At 35.5% G+C, this 23,096-nt stretch overlaps 1 protein-coding gene across 1 annotated transcript in view; it reads right to left on the bottom strand.

Annotated features, from left to right (window-relative positions):
• Positions 1-3,297, bottom strand: part of LOC121738957 (dipeptidase 1-like) — a 69,350-nt gene extending 66,053 nt beyond the window's left edge. The window contains exon 1 of the mRNA XM_042131245.1: positions 3,256-3,297. The gene's annotated coding sequence lies outside the window, so the exon portion shown is untranslated. The remainder of the gene's footprint in view (positions 1-3,255) is intronic.
• Positions 3,298-23,096: the final 19,799 nt, after the last annotated feature.

The following is a 23,096-nucleotide window of genomic DNA, read 5'->3' as shown; positions in this document are numbered from 1 at the left end:
AAATCATCTAACGTGCGTCTGGGATGTCTATGGATAGGTCTTCAAAAATCATACTTATTGAGGTTTCTAATATTATCATTTTTTTCTAACCTGAATAGTTTGCGAGAGAGACTCTTCAAAGTGGTAAAATTTGTGCCCCCTTCTAATTCCTAAAGTAGGAGCATGATAAGTTTAAAAAAATATATTATGATGTACATTACTATAAACACTAATAACGAAAATTGGTTTGAACGAGATCTAGCAAGTAGTTTTTTATACGTCATAATAATTATTATGGTAAACCTTAATTTAACTTTCATTATATCAACTGAAATACAAAATATAAAATATATTTAAAATCTTTTAATTTCATAAAAATAAACCTTATTGCTGCTGCGGGAGGATTCTTCATGGGTGACTCCATCTCGCACTTGGAGGATTTTTTATTGCTGTGAGTACTATTATTACATACTTTCATATATACTAATTAATATTTTTTATTTTATAATATTTTAAAGCGGAAGAGTTTGTTTGTTTGAACGCGCTAATCTCAGGAACTACTGGTCCGATTTGAAAAATTATTTCAGTGTTAGATAGTACGTTTATCAAGGAAGGCTATAGGCTATATTTTATCACGTTAAGACTAATAAAAGCGAAGAAATAGAGGAAAATGTGAAAAAAAACGGGGGAAATTATTTGAAAGGGCTTATCACACGAACTACTAGAGGATTTTTTCTGTTATTTGGATCAGATAAGAAGTAGACCACGTGAAGGATCATAGGCTTTTTTTTGTGGACTATTTCTTCTGTGAAATATCTAATTTACGCGGGCGAAGCCTCGCGGAACGTCTAGTACTTCTATAAGGACAGTTCTTCTATGTAATAAACACAATATTTCTCTCTATAACGAAAATTCCTCCCAAGGAAGTTGAATTTAATAAAAAAATGTTTTATTTTCAAATAAGTTACAACTAAAGTACACTTTCAGCACCTTAAGGTGACTTTGTTAGAAAATAACACTTTTAAAACTGCCATGCCATGTTGCCTCTTCACGCTTAAACTACTGTACCAATTTTAAAAAAAGTAGGATTAATTAAACGGTCTAATCTAACGGCCGGCAACGCAGTTGCGAATCTCCATGGGCGACGGTGATGTGTGGGATACTTTCCATCAGGTGACCCGTTTGCTCGTTTGCCCCCTAATTTTATATTAAAAAAAAAAAACAAATTACGGCGCAACGCCGCGGGCAATAAATTGAACCATAATAAAAGCTCAGAAAATTCCTACAGCTGATTGAATGTTAAAGAACTCGTGTATTCATAAGGATACGGTAAGAAGTGAGTGACATATCCCATGTCCCCCTTGAGGGGTACTCCGGGGGGAGGTACCCTTAGGGGGGAGGAATCCCCCTTTGACTCAATTACGCGGGAACGCCGTATCAACTGCCTGGCGACGCTTCACCAACAATACCTTTGATAAAAGCCGCCTGTAAAATATGTGTCACGACTTACAAGGTAGGGTCGAATTGAATAAAGATGGTTTTATGTATCGGTTCCCTTGCGGGGAAAAATTGAAAATACCTACGTCCTTACAAAATATATTTTTCATACCTCCAATAACTTTTGTAATTCATTTTGGAAGCATCAATTCAGATATAATATTTCTTCTTTCATCGTATACTTAAACGATAAAGTTCTTTTATTGTAGATTAAAAATAAATAAATAAATTTTCCTATCTAAATCAAAAACAAACACTATCGACAATAAGATGTTATGTTTCTTGAAGTTGAAGTTTGAACATTTGGAAGTAAGTTGCCTTTTCAGTCGGTTCTTCAAATGGCTCTCCAGAGAAACTTAGAGGAAATATTCTGTCTACAAATGTACGCGATCCCTATGCAAATTTATAACGAATGTAGATTGAGAATTTTGGCTGAGTTAGCTCGGGACAAACAAGAAGAAATAAACTTACTGCATCTAGAATTTAAACTTGTCGTTATTTTTCGTCATTGCAATGTTTAAGATTTTGCGATTAATAGTTTAATCTATATATATAAAACTCAAAGACTGATTGACATAGTGATCTATCAACGCACAGCCCAAACCGCTGGACGGATCGGGCTGAAATTTGGCATTCAGGTAGATGTTATAACGTAGGCATCCGTTAAGAAAGGATTTTGATAAATTGTAACCCCAAGGGGTTCAAATAGGGGATGAAAGTTTGTATATAATAATACTTCTTAACGCGAGCGAAGCCGCGGGCAAAAGCTCGTATTCTATAAGTAAAACTATTTATTCGTTTTTTTTTTCGAAAAAAAATCGATTGCTTACTTAAACTATTTATCATTTAAACATTGATAAAAGTATTAAAAAAATATAATAAGTTATGGAATATTATGTAATCCAATAGTTAAAAAAAATGAATATTATGTCAGCCTACAGTTCCCACGCCATACAACTCTTTATTGACGATTAAAAATTTCCCTCACCGTAAAAGTTGAAGCTATTTCGTAGAACCAGAATTCTTCGCTGAGAAATTCTCAAGTAGCCAGATACTGTTACTGTGGAGATTTTGGTATTATTTTGAAATTCAAATCATTTAGGTGGGATTTCACCAGGGACACTCAAAACTTCGTTTTACTCGTATAAAATTTGGTTCTCATTGAACGCGTTCACGCGGTGACGTAAATCTCGTTCTGTTTCAAATGGATTTCACAAACTTCTTTTGATCCCGATTATTAAATCTAAGTTTACGTGACGACACGCGATTATTTTACACGTTTTCATCATTTTGAAGCCTTTTCACGTTAATTTAACAACAAAATAGCAATAAACAATACATAATTAATAACCAAACGCATGTATCAAAACTGTCATCTTGACATTTCTTTTGTCTATGTTTTTCGTTCCGCCATGACAGGGCTTGAACGGGTTTTATAACGTTAAATTCCTGACCTTGGGCGCAGAAGATAAAACTCGGTTTAGGTGTGAACGCGTTCAGTTTATGTTGGCGAAATACAATTCAATGTTATAATCGCGTTTATAAGCTTAGAACCGGTTAAGGGTGCTCTGAACGCGTTTCATTTCTTTGGTGAAATCGCCCCAGCTTGCTTTCTTATTTAAATTTATGCTAGTCTTCCCTCAACAGAATTGAGTTTCGATAAAAAGTTAATCGTGATAGAGCGGGCGTCTGAAATCTATCGCTTTATGAAACTTTGGAATATTTTATTCGTTAAAATAAAACAAATGAAGTCTGGAAGCCTTTACACCTGAAACTCACCTCCTCTTAAAAACTTCGGGAACTTTATAATTCTTCTTGTTACTTCTGAAACAAAAAAAAAATAATGTTGTATTGATTACAAAGTTTTGAAAAGGTATCCGGTAAGATAAGTATTACTTCGTAGTAGAGCGAGGCCACATTGGTTTGATGTATTGCGTCGTGGAAACGAAATGACGCGTTGTATGCAACATATTATACTGCGTTGCGGGGACGCGCGAAAGACAGGATAACGCAACACGACTTATCCAAATTTCGTCACGATTGCGTTGCTTGTGGCAGAACAAAAAACTATTTTAAGAATAATATATGAAACGTCACGCGTCGGATCGTCACCGCTTCGTTTCTACAACGTAACAATGTGGCTTTGGTCGTACACGCTGCAATTCAACATTTTGCAAAGGTAAACAAAGATTTACTCCAATCGAAAACATTAACATTTAAAATAAATCTCAATTCTTCATTTACACGAGAACAAATAACAGAAATTAACACAGCAGTTATAAAGGCACAACACAATCAGTTGAAAATGAAGGCAGGAGCAAATCTGATTATGGAACGTTGCTGTGAAGTGTTGGAAATTGCAGCGCCGCGCGCCGTGCCGTGATATATTTTTGTAAAATATTTATGTCATGCGACCGTTGGGCAGATTAAATAAAATTGTTACATCGCCAAATATTCCAGATTTTTAGACTTTCAGCCAATCCAACTAAAGCCAAAAAGCCTAAGGGTCCCCGCAGATATACAATTTCAAGTTGGCCGACTATCGTACAAACCACAGAAATAGATCAAGATAGAAGCGCCATGTCGCTCCAATTTGTATGAACACGAGCGTGTCACTTTTTTCATACCTACTGTGACGTCACAAGTAGTGTGGTTTGTACGATAGTCAGCCAACTTGAAATTGTAAGTCTGCGGGGACCCTAAGTGTCTAAACACACCAGGCCGAAGTTACGCGGCGGAAATTCCGCATGATTACGCCCGAAATATATTTTAAATTACCGATGACACACTATTCCGTCCGTATATTGTATGCGTTTGACATTGCGGGCGTAATCATGCGGAATTTCCGCCGCGTAACTTCGGCCTAGTGTGTTTAGACACTTTCAAAAGAAGCCTAATAATGCTTAGTTTTAAAGTGTAATTTAGAACTTATTTACAAGCAAATTACATTAATCTATAGTCGAAGTGTTCGTGTTTATAACTTCTTCAAGCGAACATTTTTATAAGGATTTTGATATTTAGTTTGTTACTAGACTACTGCCCAGTTTAGGCTCTAATGACGACTTGTGACGACACATAATATACTTGTACCGATTTGGACCGGAAAAAGCTCAATATTCTTTTAGAATTTTTTCATCTGAAACAACTGTGATCTGATGAATATTTGAAACAAAATGTGGGAATAAATGGGTTAAAAATGTTTTTTTTTTTATTTCAACAGCAGTTTGAGCCGCCTATGGGCTTTTCGTCCTTATTCTTTTTATGTCACTTTTCTAATTAGCTCACATACAGAGGTTTTTAGTTCAAATCTTTATCTACTTTAAGTCCATCACGCCTCAGGATTTTTTTATGTTAAATAAGAGGTGTTGGACCTCATCGGAAATTCGTAAGACAGAGGAAGAGAAGCCCGCTTCGTAAGAGAGGGTAGTTATAATAATATTATTCTCCTCCTTTTCCTTTTATGAAACTGTGTGACTGCTTCAGCTGTTTACTTTGTTACTTCTGTCGAGTCTCCCGAAGTGGAACCCGTAATTATTTATTTAATTAACTAGCTGTTGCCCGCAACATCGTCCGCGTGAATGTATGTTATTAAAATCGAGATTTACAAAATTGAACAACCATCTACGACTATTTTATTCGGATCTACATTACACACGAAATTTTTAATGCAACACGAAAATAAACTATAACAATAAAAATTGTAACTGTACTAAGTATAGCTAAATTAATATTGGAATTTGTTGTGTTAGACTGTTGCCCACTACGAATAATAAATAGTTTTTATTATTCGTAGGTTGCCAATAATAATTATGACAAAAACGCTTGAAGGCACGGATTAAGTTCCTGCTGTCCACGATCACCGTAGTATGCGACATCAGATTTACACTGTAGGTTGTCTAGCATTGTAGTTCTTTCGTCTTGGCAGAAAAAACTCTCCCAGAGAACATGATTCAAACATACTGCCTTCGGTCGTACATATTATACCATTTCTACCTATGCTAGTAACTTAGATCCGTAAAGTTTGACTTTAAAATTTCCATGGCTGGTAACGAATTGAGATACGCAGTGGTCAATATCCATCCAGGGTTTGGATAAGCGTTTACGAATATTAGGAAAAGTTTTAAAGATCGACCTTTGCTAGAATTGGTAAGCACTTTGGTTGTCGTTGTAAATTTCGAGGAGTTTCTTCAATTCCATTACTTATCAAGTCACCGATTTTGGGGTTTTGTACCCAAAGGGTAAAAACGGGACCCTATTACTAAGACTTCGTTGTCTGTCCTTCTGTCTATCTACAGGCTGTATCTCAAGAACCGTTATAGCTAGAGTTCTGAAATTTCTACAGATTGTGTATATTTGTTGACGCTATAATAAAAAATACTGAAAACAAAATAAAATTAATATTTAAGGGGGGCTCCCATACAACAAACATGTTTTTTTGGCCTTTTTTGCTCGATACCAATAATTACATCAGGCAGGCAGTTGAAATTTTCACAGAATCCTTAAATATATGTGTAACTTAATAATTAATAATAAAATTAGAATATAATTAAAATTTAAGGGGGGCTCCCATACAAAAACACAACTTTTGGCCTATTTTTTCTCTATATCGGTACGGAACCCTTCGTGCATGAGTCCGACTCGCACTTGGCTGATTTTATTGTAAATATGGTATCAAATTCGGGCAATCTATACAACAAAAAAAGAATTTTGAAAATCTAACCGCAAACAGCAAAGTAAACATTAACTCCTCCTTTTTTTAAAGTCGGTTTAAAAAAGTGTCTAAGATGTTGACCAGGGATGTAAGGTATCATCATGCCAAATTTCATTGAAATCAGTCCAGCGGATTCAGAGATTAGCCTGTAAAAACAGACAAACAGACAAACAGACAGAGACACAAAAATTTCAAAAACAGTAAAATGTATTCTACTACTCTTCTAACATGCCCCTGACTCGTTTTTTCAAGATTATTTTCAATGTACAAAAATTTTACCTCTACGATTTTATTATAAGTATAAATACAGATTTACTTTATTTACTTATAAAGAACATTGGAAGTAACTCTAAATCGCTTCGACCGAAGTCGAATGCAATTAATCTCAATGGTTGACCCAAACGACTCTATCTAGAGCTACAACGTGGTAGTTTGTTTATGTATAAATTAAATAAACATTTTATGGAATAAGAAGAATAAATCCGAGTTTTCTTTTGGTATGATAATTGGGCTCTTGGAATACTTGAATTAAAACTTTACTAAAACTTAAATTTACATCATAAAGCGCTTAACACACAGATAAAACTTATATTAGGTATTTGTGATACCAACGACCATTCATTTTAAGTAAAAACTTTCTTAGCAACGTTGTGCATTTCTATAAAGGTAATATAACAAAGATTGTCAAGACATATGATCTGATCGAAAATCGTAAGACCAAGGTAGAGGAGAGCTCCGGCGTGGGTGGAAGAGGAAGCCTACCACTACCAGTACCATTCTATCACGCGGCAAAAGTGTATGTCTGCTTTATCAGTTTCGTTTTAGGGTTCCGTACCCAAAGGGTAAAAACGGGACCCTATTACTGAGACTTCGATGTCTGTTCGTCTGTCTGTCCGTCTTTCTGTCCGTCTCTCTATCCGTCTGTCTGTCCGTCTGTCTGTCCGTCAGTCTGTCCATCTGTCCGTCCATCTATCTATCCGTCTGTCTGTCTCCAGGCTGTATCTCAGAACGCCGCCGCCGTCAGTCTCGAGTTTTAATAATTTACTATTATTTATTCAACAAATGCACTTATCAATTATATAAAATTACCCAGTAGCCGATTCTTAGACCCACTGAATATGCATATTAAATTTGGTAAAAATCAGTGAAGCCGTTTCGGAGGAGTACGCGGCCTAACATTTGACACGAGAATTTTATACATAAGATAGATAAAAATGTTAGTACGTAAAATTCATATGGATGAGTCATCCCTGCAAAATGTGGCTGTTACTTGAAAGTCTAGAATAATTCCACATGCTTCATGAGTTTTAAGTTACAAGCGGATAGTAGTTTTAAAGTTGCGCATTTTGTATGTAAAACAGAGTGCTCCGTTGACACTGAGAAGGATTGATTGTGGTAGAATACGTGGAAGCAGGCACTTGAGCCAAGATGTTTTCTTAACCACATCTTTATGCAGTCGCCGATAGAAATGGAATTTATTGACATAAGCGTTCTATAATATAAAGTTGACGCTCTACTCGTTTAAGGGCCTGTATTCACTTTGATTAGTGACAAGTGCAGGTGAATAGTAAGAATAAAGAGGAGGAGAAAGCATGACTGTGTGGAGTGTGGACAGCGACTGATTAGTGCAAGTTCTTTATTTTCTCCTAATCACTAATCAATTAATCACCTGCACTCGCACTACTCAAAGTGAATATAGGCCGTAATGTCAATTCCATACATTTTGATCGGTGATTCTATAAAGAAGAGGTTAAGAAAACGTCTTGGCCAAAGGACCGGGAGTGTTCACTGTTTGCTCTTTTTGTGCTCACTTACCAACGAAGAGGTATTAAGGAATATTTTTGTGCAGTTGAAATACTTTTTAAAATATATTTTTGTGCAGAACCCTAAAAAGGCACAAAGACAAGGAAAAACTTATCTATCAAGCGCCTTTTCCAGACAAGAGCAAAATATTAATTCCTAAATCTATATAGACCATTTGAACGGGCAATGGCTCCACCACATATTTTCACCACTGCAACTCTTATATTATAGTCAGCATCAAAAGCAATCAACATTCTATAGCCTATGTACTGTATAAGTATTTTTAACACGCTTTTATAAGCTTGGAGGTATGTAACGCGGAATCTTTGAGCCCGATTTTTACCTCTAGTAGCTTCTAGTAGTCTAATTAATTCGAAACTTTATTAAGTACATACGTATTAAGAGCCAATGACAATGCAATAATTTGTTAATTTTGTTTGAAAAATACCTACAATGAATTGAAAAAAACGTGTTGTTTTTGTTTTATTTATTTTTAACTTTTACATGACGTACTTAACTTATTAGTAAGGAGGTTAACGTAATATTATATAAACTATAGCAGCAAAATGTACGGTTTTCACAAATAATTATGTAACGCGTTCAAAGAATACCATCAGCTAAAAATGTAAATAGAAAGTTTATTATCAATTTTTAGGAAACTTTACATTATTTTGTTTTCAGTTTGCGAAGGATATTAATTTCAGCATCCTTTGTTATTACAGGGATATTATAATAAGAGCAGCAATTTCAATAAGAGCTAGTCCTCACGGCGCGTTGCGTCGGCGTACCGTCGGGCGTCGACGCAGCGTTGCCGTTCATAGCCTGCGTCATCGCAGCGTTATTACGTAGCAGTCTAAACGTCAACACCCCCTCCCACTTTGTCTCGGGGGCTGCTGTACGTCAAGTGTGCGTACGAAGACGCAGCGTGCTGTGTGAACACCTTGGTTATTTGTATGTAAAACAACGCAACGTGTGGACTGGCTCTAAGCCTCTCACGTGATCGTTAGTGTCCTGTACAAATATTGAGTAATTTTAAGGCACAGCTAAAATATATACCGCGAGTAGGTACCGCCTGCTTTGTTTCGTTTTATTAATTATTATTTTAGTAGATGACTTTGAATCACTTTCCTCTTAATATAAACCTTTCATTGACTTCTACAAAACTGTCAAGATTAACCAAATCTGTTTAGCCGTTCTCGAGTTCTAGCGAGACTAAGAAAAATTCAATCTTATTTAAATATATAGGAGCCTATGCCCAATAGCGCATTAGCGGCCAGGCCGCAGCGACCATCGAAAGTATGGTGTGGCCGCTGGCCGCAGGCGGCCAGGTGCGCGTATTCTAACGGCCATTCCCAATTATATTTGATCTATCTCTGGTTTTGCCCTACTAGAGATAGGAATAGCTCACATTAGACATTAGAGACATATATTTTATGTCAATTGTGAGCTATTCCTATCTCTAGTAGGGCAAAACCAGAGATAGATCAAATATTGGGAACGGCCGTAAGACAGTTTCATACTTATAGGTATCTACCTCGATAGCCGCCGCGGCCTAGCCGGTGCAGCCTGGCCGCTAGTGCCCACCCGCACACAGGCGTCTGAACGGAACTTCGCGGCGCTGCGGTCAACCCATGATCTAATCACCACAACAGCTTGTGTGATTAGACCCATTGAATACGATGCGAACATTAGAAACGGTCAAATTTTTATAAGACGCGAAATATTCTGTATAAGTATCAATACTAATATTATAAGTGCGAAAGTGTGTCTGTATGTCTATCCGTCTATCTGTTTGTCTGTCTATCTGTTCCTCTTGACGCCCAAACCGCTGACTCTTTATCCCGGAATAATGTACGGATTACCGCGCGATTTGGCGCAACGAGTTTTGGCGTAACGGAGTAATTGTGGCCGTCAGTAGGAAAATATTTGTGTTAGTCTTCGATTCTATCTTTACTACTTTCAAGTGTAATAATTTCTCACTTTCAATTCCCTTTTGTTGTGTTTTGTAGTTTTCCATTGTGAACGTGTGAGTTACGGGGCTGGAAGACATTTCGTGTGGATTTTTATTGAAGCATCAATACTTGATTGATGTTTCAATAAACAAGTTTACGTTCTACAATGTTCTCGAATGTAAGGTTGATATTTTATGGAAAACTGTTTTGTATTCAATTTTGCTGGATATTGCTCTTGGAGATTTTCGAAAAATACTTTTGCTAGTCTGTACTTACTAGCAAAAGTATTTTTTGGGTTAATAATATAACTGTCAAATGTCGAATTGATTTACGTAAGTGTATATAAATTTTGTTATCTCGCTAAAACTCGAGAAAGGCTGAACTGATTTGGATAATTTTACTCTTGAAATATTCGTGTTAATCCAGGGAAGGTTTTTTTGGAGTAAAGTGGTACGAATTCATCGGGTATTGATGTAACAAAGAATATTATGCATCTACAGGGTGTAACAAAAATAAGTGATAATACTTTAGGGTGTGTACATGTTCCTTGTAGAGAGTTCACTGTGAAAGTAGCAGCGCTGAAAGACCAAAATTTTTTTTCACTTTTGTATGGGGAAACTCGTGACGCTCGGGCCTTTGCCCATACAAGTGAAAATTTTTTTTTGTCTTTCAGCGCTGCTACTTTAATGGTGAACTCTCTACAAGGAACACGTACACATCCTAAAGTATTATCAGTTATTTTTGTTACACACTGTATACATTATCATAGACCCTGAGGTAAAACTTGGTAGGTGTATTGTCTTAAGACTGCAGCTTATGTAGTACAGTTTCAGGTCTGCAAATTTTGTGCCAACGCAGGCTACCGACAATTTGGCCTACCTCCAAGGAAAGGGTTGTTATTTTACAAAAACGCCTGATTTATATTGTAATTGAATAAGTCCAGTTCCTAGACAATTGCATTTCATTCCTGAGATAATTACAATTTATGTATCAGTTCTGAAACGACGAGTTTGTTCGAAAGTAAGAAAGCAAACCACAATATAAAGATAAAAAATACATAGTCCCTCAGACATAAAATTAGAATTTCCATTTTAGCTATTAATGACCCACAAATAATAATATTATTATGAAAAAACTTACGCTCTTTGTTAAGGAAACTCATTATTTATTGTCGCGTAAAAAGTATAAAATATTATATATATATATATATATATATATATATATATATATATATATATATATATATATATATATACAAGAATATATCGAATACCGAGCAAAGCTCGGTCAAATAGCTGGTCTATATATATAAAAATGGATTTTCAATTATGTTAGTAATGCTAAAACTCGAAAACGGCTGAACGGATTGGGCTAATTTTAGTCTTCAAATATTCGTAGAAGTCCAGGGAAGGTTTTAAAGTGACATGAAGTTCACCGGGACAGCTAGTAATATTATAAAGCGGACGAGTTTGTTTGTTTGAACGCGCTAATCTCAGGAACTAAAAGTTCGATTAAAAAAATATTTTAGTGTTAGATAGTCAATTTATCGAAAAAGGCTGTAGGCTATATTTTATCACGCTAAGATAGAAGCAAAGAAATAGAGGAAAATGTGGAAAAAAAACGGGGGAAATTATTTGAAACTAGCTGTCCTGGATTTCTACAAATATTTTAAGACTAAAATCAGCCCAATCCGTTCAGCCATTTTCGAGTTTTAGCGCGACTAACACATTTGAAAATCTATTTTTATATATAGGAAGAAGATTGCTTATTATCTTAAGAACTACTGGAACAATTTTTATTTTATTTGGCATACTTACATGAAGGGACATTGGTTATTTTTTGCGGAAAATGTACGGTTTTCGTGAAATTCCTAAATTTCGCGGGCGAAGCCGCGCGGAACATCTAGTTACAATATATTGCTCGAATCGTAACTAATACTTTTCATTTGTACCTGAAATGAAAAGTTGGCGCTGCAAATAGTAACTTGTGCATGAATATTGTAAAACGGCACATGTCATTCCCAGTTTATTACACTTCGTGCAGTTTTACGGCGTAATATTTCGAATGGCGTATTTTTCACGCTTTAATATCGTCCATATTTTCCCTTTCTAGTAAATACTTTAACGGCCATTGTTTTGTCTTCAATAAAATGGCAGAATGAGTTAAATTGGCCTTTGTCAATTAAATTAACCGATTTCGACATTCCTCACCGTCCATTTATTTGATTTACGCACGAGTAAAAAACGACGGAATAATTTTTTTGTTCGGAGCGGCAGTTTTAAAGTGAGATGTATTTTGTTAAGCCGATCTGAGCTGTCGTTTACATCCGAACATTCGGCGCCGTACAGGCTGACACCAAAATTCTATCGTGTTCGATAAAATAACTTTCTAAGATTTCGATGAGTATGTAGGTTTTATTTTAGTAACGTTGATATGAGAGCTGTTAATCATATTTTGAGATATTATTTACTTTACAATCGTTCCCATAAATTCTACTAAGGGCCAGTTTACGAACATTTTGTTTCTTAAGAACGCATATGACCCTAACTTGACTCCATACTTTAACCTAGATCTCAAAATCTGTAAGGTCTAGAAAACTGATTTTTTGACACAAGTAACTTCAGTTCATAAAGATTAAATGCTCAAGACGAAAACACGATTACTCAAAAAATGCTCGATAGTTTCTTTTTTACAAAAAACCTTGGTTTAGACACATTTTTGCTTGGATCTTCGAAGTTTGCTGTCTTTTCTTTAATATTTTTTAATATCTAAAAAGGTATTGATAAAACCTAAATTTGCTCAAAACACTATTTTCATAATCATTATAGTTCGTCTTTTATTCAAGTAAAACTAACTCGGCGATGATTCCGCGCCGTCCTTTTTCACCTGGCATATGAAAGACGGGCGTGAGTGTGAAGAGAGAAGGACCATGTTTGATTTTTAGAGTCAGGTGAGCTCTTAACTCAATTTTATACGCGTGACAGAAACAAGACTTGCGATTAAGCTGTTTGTTACTTAAGAAAAATACCTACAGCCACATTTTCAACAGCAATAATAGTGGAACTCAATCATAACTCTCAAAACCTAATGTTATGTTACAGCTGATCCAGCCAAACTGTTTGCACCTAAATGACCCTATAATTATCGTCCCGCAATGACTATTAATTAATTAGAGCTTGTAATTACGCTTAAACCGCTCATTTCCATCATTACCTAAGTGTATTAATCAGATAATAGTATTCAGTCCTAAACATAAGGTACTACTAATATATATTCTGTGACATAAGGCACGCATTTACAACACCACCACCATAATAATATTCTTCTATTTTACACCTAATTTCATAAATAATGAGGAAACAGAATATTTCCATTAGCTATGTCCACACTATGCAATTTCATCTTCAATTTTCGTCATCATCTTTTTATTCAACTTTCGTTTGGCATATTCAATAATTGAATGCGTCAAAACCCACCCGCGTTGGAAAGAAAAGTGTCATAGCATCGCGGGCATGCCTCACGTGCGATGTTGACTGTGCTATAACGCATGCCCTTGATGAACAAAAAAGGCACAGTGTGGGCAAAGCTAATAGATCGATGCATATGCAACATGCTATAAATTTAACATTTGCATACGTCATGACCCTCGTACGATGAAGACAAATACTAAAAAAGATTTTTACTTTAACTCCCAAGAGATTAAAGAAGGGATCAAAGTTGTGCAAGCTTTTTCTCACGGAAGAAGCTGCGGGAAAGATCTAGTGATGAATAAAATAATGGCATTTATTTATTAGTTTCAATAAAATGTGATTAAATACTCTATATCTAGTATTAGTATTACTGAATATTGTTAAGAACACATCAGGCATGATATCTACGCGCTACTGAACTATGACGGAACACTCAGCTCAACGTTAAAGCTCTGAGCAAACGAACGGCTAATGCTCTAAGCAAATGAACAGTCGAATCGAGTAAAGTTGTGTTTGTCTTAAAAAAATTGCGTTTTACTATAATTTTTCATTAGTAAGTATAATAAAAGTGCTGAAGACTCACACTTCCTAAAGATATTTATTAAAATAATAATTAGATAGGCTCTATTTTGAAGGAGGACTCAGAGGACTACGTTATCTCAATTTACTGTATCTGTCTCTATCACAATACACGTGCCGGCGCAGGGTGAAGCGTGATGGCAATAGTTTCTTCGTTTAAATTCTTCTGTACCCGCGTTCCCTCCTAAGGATTACATCTACCGAGTAGAGTGACAAGACCCGCGGCCGAGCACGTCTATAATGCGACTTACGAGAAACATACCGAGTGCTCGGCTGAGGATACTGTCTCACCACTAGACTCGGTAGGTGTAATCGGGGCCATACAGTAACTCGTTTGCGCCGCTCCATGATTTATGAGGTGAAAACATTTTCTACATTTCTATTGCTGCTTCACCCACAATGGCATAGAATTCACATAATCGCGAAATTAATTTTAACGCTGCTACAGCGCTAAATTCAGCCTCTTCGGAATAATTAATATTGAGGCCAAAACTTTTTCCCGTTTCCATAAATAGGTTTTGTTCGTATTCATGTTTTATTTCAGGAGTTTAAATATATTTTTACTACGCCTGCGGTCCGTCCGGGTAAATAAAGTACCTATACTAATACGACTTACAAGTACACATTATCTTGACGTGATAAAAAGTAACCAATTGGCTAATTGGAAGAGTATGTACTATCAGAGAAGTTGATTCCTATGCAAATCGGGGACCTAAGTAGTTTAGTTGCGTTACGTCAAACCCAGCTGACAGATCACAATTAACATTGAATTGACATATTCGACCAAATAACGTTGGTCTGTCAATTGCATAGGAATCAACTTCCTCGATGGTACAATAAATAATATATATTTATTATCATACAAACTTAGCCCAAACTAAAGACATTATAATATTTACATTATTTTAATAATATTATAACCGTGAACGTGAGTTTGTCGGCAAGTTCGTCTCGTCGTTTGTATTATATGTTTTGGTATACTTTGAGTCTCGTGAAAGGACATAGCAGCTATAGTTTCTGTTGCGTAAATATCAAGGTTCTTCTGTAGGTTTTTCCCTACTAATAATAAAAACTAAGGAAACGTAACTGCCATACTATTACCGTTTTAAAGGTTCCTTTCGAACTGTGATGTAACGTCAGCCTAATACCGCTGAAGGCCACCTAAATATTGCGAATATATTGAAAATGTGTACACATTTTTGACAAGACGTATTGTAGAAAATGTTTTTTGACGGAGTTACTTTTCCTTTGTTTTTATTATAGATTTTTCCAGATTTTTCCCCATAAATCAATTTTGACGTAACAAAGTCACGGCTAGCATTAAGTATTACTTTCATTCACATCGATAGCAAAATTAATAAAAGAAATATGTAATACGGGAAAATATTAGTCTTTGGTCGGAAAAATCGGTAGCAATAAAGCAATAAATCGTGCTCGCTCGTATCAGCGACGCGTCGTAAAACCAGGATTTACTCACACAGACTCGCAATCATTAAAATTGAATTAGCCTAATGAAAACCTGTTTGAAATACAGCCGTACTTACCTTAAACGACAAATAACATTATTAATTTGGGTTATTGTATAATATATTAATCTTATATATTGCAAATAACATCTAATATATTAAATTCTCGTGTCACAGTGCTTGTGCGCGAGATTCTCCAAAACGGCTCAATTGATTTTATGTACATTCGTTGGGCTTGAGAATAGGTTTTTATCTACTTTTTATATTGACAAGAGATCGCCAAATGGTCGAAATTCAACCTTAGTTCATATTTTTCAACTCTTGTCTCTGGGACTCAGCTGATCACAGACTGGCCGTGTAAGCATTGTCTAATAGTATCTAAGATTCAATAAAAAAAAAACTATAATAAAAAAGTATAATTCGTATATAGGCTTGTCACTCAAAAATGTGTAATTTTTCCTAGTGTGTGTGTTGTAGAGTGTGTATATTTTTAATTGTTAAAAAAATGTATGATAAAAGTATAATTTCAAAATAATATTAGCTCGATGCACTCCTTCACTATATAAACTATAACTGTGCAAAATTTCATTCACCTACGTTTCCCCATTTTTCGTCAAAAGGGATACAAAGTTTTTGGCTCACGTATTAATATATAGATACTAAAAATAATTTATCTGGCAAAACAACGTTTACCGGGTCAGCTATTTATCCATATCCATACCGATATTATAAATGCGAAAGTGTGTCTGTCTGTCTGTTACCTGTTCACGCCCAAACCGCTGAAACGATTTTGCTGAAAGGCATGGAGATACTTTGAGTCCCGGGAAAGGACATAGCAAACTTTTTATATTCATCACGTAAACTAACATAGGTTTAGTTTACGTAAACGTTTAAAAACAATAAATTATAAACGACCGAATTAAGAGACATATTTTAATGATTACTTACTTGAATTGACTATAATAATTTCATGACAATTTTGACATAGTATACTCCATGTAACATTTTTTGTCTAACCCACAGACATAGATCAAGATCTATGTCTGTGGTCTAACCCGTCATTAAAAATTTAAGTCATCATGAATGTCTCTGAGTGCTGCGGCGGTAAGAGTTGCTACGACTATGCTACGAATAAGCTACGGCGCTACGACACTGCTACGAGCTACGTGCGTGGTGACCTTTGAAATGTCAAATAACATTACATACTTGAAGTACCTAGTGAAAGTAACAAGGCGAAAGGTCAAAATCATATCCAACACCGCCATTTTGTAATGAGTCCATAATATGCAGTGTCATTAGAGAGACAGCAGTTTCGCTCTTGCGATGCATTAAGATGCATAAATTATTTCTAGTATCTTATCCCATACATTTTTCGATATCTAATTTCGAAAATCAAATCTAATTTGACTAAGTATACCCCGATAAATAATTAGCAGGAATATTTTTAATAAATGAACGCAGCTAAGATCGCATTTGTTAACGCCACCCCTCCGCAGAAACGCATTAATTATAACAAGACACTTTCATAATGGCCCCCACTATAACTGTTCTATGAGTTTCAAAGTATTTTAATTAATGTCCAGCCGATTTAATATAATTTTCACGAGAAACTTTGTGTATAAGCATTAAGATGAAGATAATAATAATATGGGAGCAAGTTAATGGTTAGACATAAAAACATTTTTAATTTATTAATTCACACTACCTAATGTAGTACATCAAAATTTTATCGATATTTTAATTTAAATGTACGTAAGGAGGGGGCTTTTTGGAAACCATGGGGCTATTTAAAAATAACTAGAGATCGCCCAATGGTCGAAATTCGACCTTAGTTTCAACAACATTAAGATAACTACATGTAACTACGGTCTATATTTTGTAAAAAAGATTGACTTTATCATATTTTTTTTCAACTCTTGTCACTTGGACAACGTTTCCTAACGTTTTTACATCGCCATATTTATTTTGTTTTATAAATTGGGGCTTTTTGAAACCGTTTTGGGGTTATTCGGAACTAAATTCCAAATAATCCCTTTCGAGGCTGGTGTTAGTTTTGCTAAGATTATAGGTGTTTTACCAAATAACCCCAAATGCAATTTTCGAGTATTACTCTATATAAGTCAATGGTACGTATGTAAGAAAATATACAATTACACGAAATAGAAAGGCATATCAAATTTACTAACATAAGAAATGCGTCAGTCATTTTATATTTTAAAATTTGAAATTTGGCATGCAGGTAGATGATATGACGTAGGCATCCGCTAAGAAAAGATTTTGATCAATTCTGCCTCCAAAGGGTAGGGATGAAAGTTTGTACATAATAATACATCTTAACGCGAGCGAAGCCGCGGGCTAAAGCTCGTATAATATAAAAAAGGTTTTAAAAAAGAAGTCTAGTTATGTACACTTCAAAACACGCGTCTGACAACTTGACGCGCATGTTTCGCTTTGCCGACGCGAACAACCCGCGTCGCGGTCGCGTAGGTGTGCACGACGCCATAAGATTACATGGGCAGCGTCCGCCGCGCGCCGCCGCGCGGTAGACGCTACCGCTTCGCAGTCGCTTTGGTCGCGTAGGTTTGGCCTAAGCTTAATATATAGATTTTTCACAAAATGTTGTACCAAATAGCCCCACTTTACCGGTAGTAAAATATCGATTATATTTTTATAAAATTTTACGAAATTAGTTTAAAAAAAATGTCTAGATGATCCGTTTGAAACTTAACGTAATTTATTTAGATATTGATAAGTACTAGGTGTACTATTTATTATATATATAATGCTTTTGGACTTCGTCAGTAGCCACAGTAAGTGTATGAGCAGACTACAATTTATAAACACCAGTGAAATTGAGATAATTGTACTAAAAATTATAATTGCTTTGTGTTTTTTAAAACTCCACTCCCAATTACTAGTTATGCAGGCTATAGCTAGTACACATGGCTAGTTTTATCTCGTATTTACTACTGCAAACACAAAATAAATCTATCCTTGCTCACAAACTTTCGAATTTATAACATCAAATTCGCAACTCTACGAATATTTACTTTGCTCGCGTTGCGAGGGAAAAGCGAAAGGATAAGTGCCAGTGAAGTTGTTTACTAACGCCAACAATCCATATCCCATGTTAAAGTGCTTTGAAAAATAGTTCACACTATTTCTAAATTATAATTTTGCTTCCATAAGCTATGTCTTAAGACAATTGGATGCAATTATTGTCGTAAGACTTAGCTTTAGACTTTAGAATTAACTGGAACGTTATTAAAGTAATAGTTATTAAAAAATACTGATCACGCATTACGTTATATTATAAAATGTTAGTTATTTTGTTCACTCACTTTAATTATGGTAGGTAGTGGTCTAGGGGCTAAAATATGTAATCAACGGCCTTGACATCCCCAGCCAGGCGAAGTTGTCGCATATTTCATAGTCTATCTCACATCTCTGACACATTCCGGGGAACCCTTACAAACTAATAAACAATCCCGAGACTGTCCGACCATTTAATTGTTTTCGACATAGAGGAATGTAGTTCGATAGAATATAATAGAAACAATGGAATTCATGTTTCTAATGAAATTTCACACGAGCTAGTGAGTTTGTTTAATTAGTTGTAGGTAGAAATTAAATATATATATCCCACGGGTAGTTATTTCATATCCGTGCAAACCTTGACTTGCACAAATATTTCAAGACTAAAATTAGCCAAACCGGTTCCGCCCTTCTCGAGTTTTAGCGTGACTAACAAAATTGAAATTTTCAATTTTGTTAGTCACGCTAACTGGGAGCAACATACTAAAACTTTATTAGAAGGAAAGTAAAATAAAGGGCACCGAGTCATTTAGAATATTATGATAAAAAAAAATATATCAAAATCGGCTCACCGTTTGGATGCTACGATGCCACGGATAGATACACACACAGACAGACAAACAGACAGACAGACACGTCAAACTTATAACACCCCCCTTTTTTGTCGGGGGTTAATTGTGAGATACAAGAGAAAGTATTAATCTGTAAATCATTCAGCACAATTAAAACTAAAAAGCACAAGCTTAAACAAGCATAAATAAAGCTATAAGCTACTTGACAAGTGTGTGTAGCTGAATATGCTACTTAAACTCACTGAAATCTAAAATAGTTTCTATTCAGGCGAGCACTGAACATAGTTTATTTTGAGTGAGTTTCAGCACGTTTCTATTGTTGTATGAATGTTAGCGTGTATTGATATCCGTTTTTGTTTTGATTGTTTTAGTGATATTTTTGTGCATGCTGTTGGTAACACTTGTGTGGAGTAAAAAAATGTTGAGCGCGATTCAAAATGCTATCGTGTTGGAAAATCTTTTTGAGGTTATGTTTTTGCGGTATAATTATTTAGTATTTTTAAATAATTATGCAGTTTCACGCAGCTTCCCAGTCATTCACTTAAAATTTTGCCACACTGGCTTGGCAGTGTCAACTCGTTAGTGGTGACTAGTTGCTAGTGTACATCTTGGCAAAATTCTATGTATTTATATTTTATAGTTTAACTTTATTCACTTTCTGTTGAACACTTCATCAAATTAAAGTTAAGTTATCATTCAAAGTCTCTAAGTGCGATTATTATTGCGTTCATTACTAAATAGTCAACTAACAATATTAAATCTAAATCGCAAATTCCCAGCCCCTTCAAGTGAACAAGGACTGTTAGTGGTTTGTGGAGTATTCTACTCCGCGTTGGAAGAGGGAATTCCCCCCAAACCGCGCGGGGATTCCCCGAGCGCTGCGCTGCATAAATGGCTGTCTGCTAGTCTCATTTTGCTTCCCTAATAGACTATATCATCTGCAATAATAATTATTGGTCCATATCTGATATTATTACAAATACGAAAGTGTATCTGTATGTCACTTCTTTATGCTTGTACCGCTGGACCGATCTTGTTGAAGTTTGTTAAAAATAATGATAAAGACGGAAAATGACATACGACCTATAGGACAGATAGTTCTTAGACAGAAGAATCTACGATTCCCACGTGATAAATGATTTTTTGCGCAATGGAGTTGCGGCAACACCTAGTTCTCAGTAAATGGCTGTAAGCTAGTCACATTTCGCTGCGTTAATAGCAGCTATATGTGCAATTACTATTCTATATAGCTCATAAAGATGTTAATACGGTATAAATATTAAGTGCCTCGTATCTTGCATCGTATCGTTTTATGAGTTTTGTACTACATTAAATTTTGTGTGATTATTATTGTACTTTAAATAAGAATGACAGAAATGGTCAACGATTGACCGGCGATAGGAACTGAAAGGTTAACTAATTTATATATGTGTATTATAAAAAATAATTATAATATTTTAATATAACTTACACATAATTGAAAAAAATATATGTATAATGAAGTTTTGCCTCATAACTTAAATTTAAGGTGGCAAAAGTGGAGAAAGAAATTTCAGCCACACAAAAAATGTTCCTGTCAAAATCACACATCAAATCCCTAATATTAAGGTGACGCCACGTTAAAGTCAAAAACCGAATTGGATATGTTTTAGGTTGCTTCTAAGCAATGGAACAGCAAAAAATGGAAAGGGCATAAGCGACAAAATGGTTTTCATCGCGTAATTTGAAAATCATAAATACATTTCATATAAGCAATGGGCAAATTAAAGTGTATGCTTGAACCAATCTATGTACTTTTGGAAGCTTAAATCACTCTCCTCTGTTGGAAAAATAGAAATCCCTTTTTTCATTTCTTAGCTTTAGTCATTGCTGAGCAAAATCGATATCGCTATAGCCAAATTATCAAGGCGTCGCCTTAAGGTATCTACATATGTCTCTACTCAATTTCGTGATACATTCTTCGTAATAAACAGAATAGAGATTATTCCAATTTACAGCGAATATAGAATTACAATCCAAAGTAAATACAATAAGATCTAAATGTCTTCTATTAATTTTAGAGGCTGATATTATTATAGACTATAATCGGAATTGGATTAAGCCTATAATTAAATTTTGTCACAGTAATTCACTACAATGTAGGCTTCATTAGCCTCAGTTTACAACAAAGCGACGCAACTAAAAATTTCTAGAATAACGATTCAAAACGGAACTTTAATTACTACCTGTACATAATATATAAGAAGCTCTGGTTTCCTCCAAGAGCGGTGCCGTCGTGTGGCGGACGTGATGCAGCGGTGAATGACGTCACTAGAATGTTGCCCATGTAAGCAAAGCGCGGTTTCCTAGAGAACGGTGTCAATTACCATTCTCTAGGAAACCGCGTCATAATAATATTATTGCATACATGTACAACATTCTAGAGACGTCATTCACCGCTGTATAGCGGGCGCTGCTTAACGGCGCCGCTTTTGGAGGAAACTAGAGCTTAAGCGGCGCTACGTCACATGACGCGTGCAGATATTATTCAAATATAATATATGTCGTAGGATGATTTGATAAATCGAATTTTCGCGAAAATTCTAGGGATTTTTCGAAAACACGGATAATTAGATAATGGTGATAACATTTTTCAATTATCCTAAAAAAAAATAGGTTTTTTGGGAAAACGCGAGTTGCCTTAGTAACATTGCACATTTTTGCTTACTGGCCAACTCTTATTCTGATTGGTTACTATCTTTTCCTATGCATCTTTGAGGTAATACACCATAGAATTATAAAGGACAAAACTTAGAATTAGTTTCTGGTTCTGTTAAACTTTCAGTACTAATTTCACATATTATATCAGTCATTTTGTATTTACAGACACACTTTTAGATAACTTTTCGCACTAATTTTCAAGTCCAACTGCAATTTTAAACACATTAAATATCAAAAACTGCTAGCTAGCTTACAAAAACAACTACAAAGAAAATAACGCGTGACAAGTGACAATGAATTGACATTTAAAACGTTAAGTCTTCAACCAATCAGAGAAGATGTTGTTGTGAGGCGCTTAAACTGACCAATCAGTGATTTTTTTCGATAATAACTAACGAATCGTTTGGCAAACGTACTAAGGCGACTCGCATTTTCGCGAATACACTACCTTTTGTCAGTAAGATTGAATTTTAATTCTATATATCTAAAATTCGATTTATCGAATCATCCTACGACATATATAACTCAAAGGTTGACTTATATATGACTGACTGACTGACTGACAGTGATCAACGTACAACCCAAACCTCTAGACGGATCGGGCTGAAATTTGGCATGCAGGAAGATGTTATGGCGTAGGTATCCGCAAAGAAAGGATTTTGATCAATTCTACCCAGAAGAGGATAAAATAGGGGAAGCTAGTTTTTAAATAAAAAGTCACGGCGTGTTATATTCCGGTGTAAAGTAGGTGTGTAAAAGTAAGTACGTTCCGGTCAAAGCGGCAAGCGATCGCGGCCGGCAAAAAACTCTAACCAACTTGCTCTAAGCCACTACAAAGTTGCTGCGGCATGGGTTGCTAGACCAATGGCAGTAGGAAATCAAACTTTTTTTTTAATGAAATAAGGGGGCAAACGAGCAAATGGGTCACCTAATGAAAAGCAACTTCCGTCGCCCATGGACACTCGTAGCATCAGAAGAGCTGCAGCGGCGTTGCCGGCCTTTTAAGAGGAAATAGGGTAATAGGGGAGGGTAGGGAAGGGAAAAGGGTAGGG

The sequence above is a fragment of the Aricia agestis genome, chromosome Z (assembly GCF_905147365.1).
Source record: "Aricia agestis chromosome Z, ilAriAges1.1, whole genome shotgun sequence".
NCBI lineage: Eukaryota > Metazoa > Arthropoda > Insecta > Lepidoptera > Lycaenidae > Aricia > Aricia agestis.
The sequence above is the reverse complement of the archived record's forward strand: the minus strand, read 5'-3'. Positions and strand labels throughout refer to the sequence as shown.